The sequence below is a fragment of the Cyprinodon variegatus genome, unplaced genomic scaffold, assembly GCF_000732505.1.
Source record: "Cyprinodon variegatus isolate N-32 unplaced genomic scaffold, C_variegatus-1.0 Scaffold2676, whole genome shotgun sequence".
In the NCBI taxonomy this organism is placed as follows: Eukaryota; Metazoa; Chordata; class Actinopteri; order Cyprinodontiformes; family Cyprinodontidae; genus Cyprinodon; species Cyprinodon variegatus.
In genome coordinates, this window is record NW_015153129.1 from 9518 (window position 1) to 13020 (window position 3503).

At 36.5% G+C, this 3503-nt stretch overlaps 1 long non-coding RNA gene across 1 annotated transcript in view; it reads left to right on the forward strand.

The window, feature by feature from the left end:
- The window catches only part of LOC107081016, a 7418-nt gene extending 4998 nt beyond the window's left edge, over nt 1–2420 (forward strand). Inside the window, exons 2-4 of the long non-coding RNA XR_001481015.1 lie at nt 305–349; nt 811–870; nt 1653–2420. This is a non-coding gene — a long non-coding RNA (uncharacterized LOC107081016). The remainder of the gene's footprint in view (nt 1–304; nt 350–810; nt 871–1652) is intronic.
- The last annotated feature ends 1083 nt before the right edge of the window (nt 2421–3503 follow it).

A 3503-nucleotide genomic window follows, 5' to 3' on the forward strand; every position in this document is an offset into this window, starting at 1 on the left:
ATTTAGATATGACTTATCAATATATTCCTGCAGAAAGGTCTGATGTTGCAGGGGAAGGTAATGAAGTGCTCGGAGCATGCTCTTGTTCTGATGCCAGTTTGTTTCATCCTTTATCCAGCCTCATGTAGAAGGGCTGGTCACATCACAGGTAATTTACATTACAACAAGGACAGTTAGCAAGGTAGAGTCAATACACAGACTTAACGAGGGGAGTGGGGCTTGAAGGAAAACTGAAATTCTCTGGGACTTCTAGTGTTAGAGTATCAAATGTGTTTTACTTTGACCTTTTTTTATTGTTTTGCAGGGGATACTTCTGAGTATGAGTCAATCCAACGAGCCACAAACAAAGGTAAACTATATTTCTTGAAGCAGTCAGAGATGCAACAACTGGCTGATTTCAGCTGACAGATTTCAATGGTGTGAAATTAAATGGAAAAACTATTTCAGCAATAATTTCAAAGTTATTTCTTAATGAGCTGAACAGGAGATAGCTTTAATATCCTGTATTTCTTTTTGAAAAATTAGCAAAGGAAGCATTTTTTTCCTTTGTGGATTGGAAGATTGTTGCCCGTTCGCCTTGACCGGATTTGATTAGAGTTTGATTTATCAATTGATTCTGCGAGTTGTGGGAAAAATAAAACTGCTACTGCTGCTGTTGTGATTGGCTAAAGAATCTTAACGTGGGTGGCAGGTACCCAGTCATCTCGTAGAATTGTACTGAATCTCCTTCCCTTTTGCCAACACTTCTTATGGGGGCTTTCCCACATTTAAATATTCTTTTCTTTGTTAATCTTTTTATCATATTAACAGGGGGCCCTGATGACCTAGACGAGGATCCTGTTTACACTAATATGAAAGCAGAAACCACAGGTAGGTGGTTCAACTCCAATCAAAGTATTACTTTAAAAGAAAAGCTAATTATTTATGGTTCTTAAAAAAGTTACTACAGTAGTTGCCATTCAAAATGTCCCAACTTTCCTTGATGGGCCCTTGGCTGGTCCATTCAATTCTTTTTTAAACATCAATCTTTGAACTAAAATATTCTGTCATGATTTGTCAACATTAAGATCTAAAGAGATCTCCTGGTCAGACCCTGTAATTCAGTGAAAGAATGGAGTCAGAGTAAAAAAATATGCACGCCCAGAAGAAGGAAAAGGTCACTCAAGTGGCTGGAAGTTGGCTGCCATTTGGCTGGCATTTGAGTGGGAAGGACAATTTTGAATGGCTGCTACTGTAAGTTAATAACCTAGTTACTGTATATTGAACTAATCTTTAAATACAATACAAATTCAGTGATGAAATATAGGATCAGTATAAGCACTACACATCAATATAAACTACATTTCTGAAATTATTTTTAATATTAATTTCTCCCTTTATTGGTGTGTGTGATTGCACAACTGAGTTACAATAGAATTTGGAGATATCCATCCATCCATTTTCCATCCTGCTTATCCCTGATGGGGTAGCGAGGGGTGCTGGTGCCTTTCTCCAGCTGTCTATGGGCGAGAGGCGGGGTACACTCTGGGCAGGTTGCCAGTCTATCACTGGGCAACGCAGAGACAAAAAGTACAAACAAACAGGCTTACACTCACACCTAAGGAGAATTTAAAGAAGCAAAATAACCTAACAGTCATGTTTTTGGATTATAGGAGGAAGCTGAAGTACCCAGAGAGAACCCACATCCACAGGGAGAACATGCAAAATCCATGCAGAAAGTCCACGTGCTGAGAATTGAACCCGGAACCTTCTTGTGGCAAGAAAGCAGTGTTACCCACTGCTGCACTGAACATCCCATTTTGTAGATATGATTGTTTTTTTTTTTAAATAATGCAATAAAGCAAATCTGATTTTTTTAGAAATTCTCATTTTTGGACATTAAGAACCTTTAATTGGTTTTAAAATATGTGTAGTTATGCTTCAATGTTTACATACCCTTCCATTAAAGAAAGAAAAAAAAAAGCCTGCAAGTAAAATAAATAGAAAATGACCAAAGACATAATGCATAAAAATGATTAAAAAAACAGAAATTGTGGCATTAATTTTGAATAAATAGATATAAATCCATATGTATATAACATGCAAGGAGTATACAAACCTGTTTGAGCTTATGAACTAAAATTTTGTTGAGCAACTCTTTGAGGCAGTAATCACTGAAATCAGGTGTTTTCTGTAATGTTCAGGAAATGTTCAGTCAGACTTCTGCACCTTTTGACAGGTATGTTGGTTCACTGTTAATGAGCAAAGTAGTCTATTTGTTCTGGCATAATTGTTTTTTTTTTAGAATAATTTTAAAATTAAAACTTCAAAATTAATATTTTATTTTATTCAATTATCACTTAGTCATATTTATTTATTTACAAGTAGAGAGTGTTGGCCTACTGGTCAGAATAAAATTAAAGTAAGTTAAAACTAAATATATTTTTTTCATGTACATTTAAAATGATTTACATGTGAACCAAAATGTAACTAAAGTATTTCTTGTTATTAAAAAAATGTAAACTCTTCTTTTAGTTTCTGACCTTCTTATTATTTGTCCCTGTTGGTATTTTTTGAATTTATATTTAATAAAGAGCTTCAACTCTTCAAAGTTGAAGAGCCTCTGTGCCATGACCCCATTCTTCAGCAGCCTCCACAGGTTCTCTTTTACAGAAATGCATTGGTGCCCTAATAATCAGGAAAGAGATTAGCCCAAAGTGACATTATAAGCGCTGTTTGTTTTTTTTAAACTTAATAAGAAAGACAGATGTGAATCTTTCTGTGGGAACGTCTGAATCCTGACACCAGCACTAAAAACCATACAGGAACTTCTAGCAAATAATGAGTACTTTCCTTAAAATGACTACAATATTGTGTAAGTCCCATAGGATTTAGCTAAGGTGCACAGCTGTTAGAAACATTTCAATCCAAAGGAGACATGGAGGCCTGGCTGGCTTTAGTAAAGGAACTAAAGCGTTAGATGGCCTCAGAGTTGAGCACTCATGTTCTGCAGAACATATGGGCTGACCTGGAGAGGCATGGGGCAAAGAGATTTTCTGATGAGCTAATAGATTTGTCAGGGAAAAAACAAGGAAAATGGTGGCACCTTAATGGGTGCAGCCCTCCACAGCCGCACCTGACCGCTTAAAAAGCTTTGGAGTGCTTCGACCCCATGCAGTTTGAATATTGTCGAGGGTTTGGGGTTGAAGATGCCATCATTCACCTGCTTCAACAAACAAACAAAACACTGTCATTTAGACAGCACTGTGAGGATGATTTTCTTGTGTGTGTTAAAGTAACACTTTAAGCGTGCATTTGGTCCCACTCGGAATTAGTGTTAAATTGGAACTCTATGTAGTGTATATTTTACTCCAGTTGTTGTTGTAATAACTCTAAAAGAGTCAATGTACATTGACACTGCTTATTTAACACTTTGGAATTTACTGTGAAACTTCAGAAGATTCAGGTGGAGGCATCAACAGTTACCTGGATCAAAGATTACCTGACAAACAGTCCAAATTTTG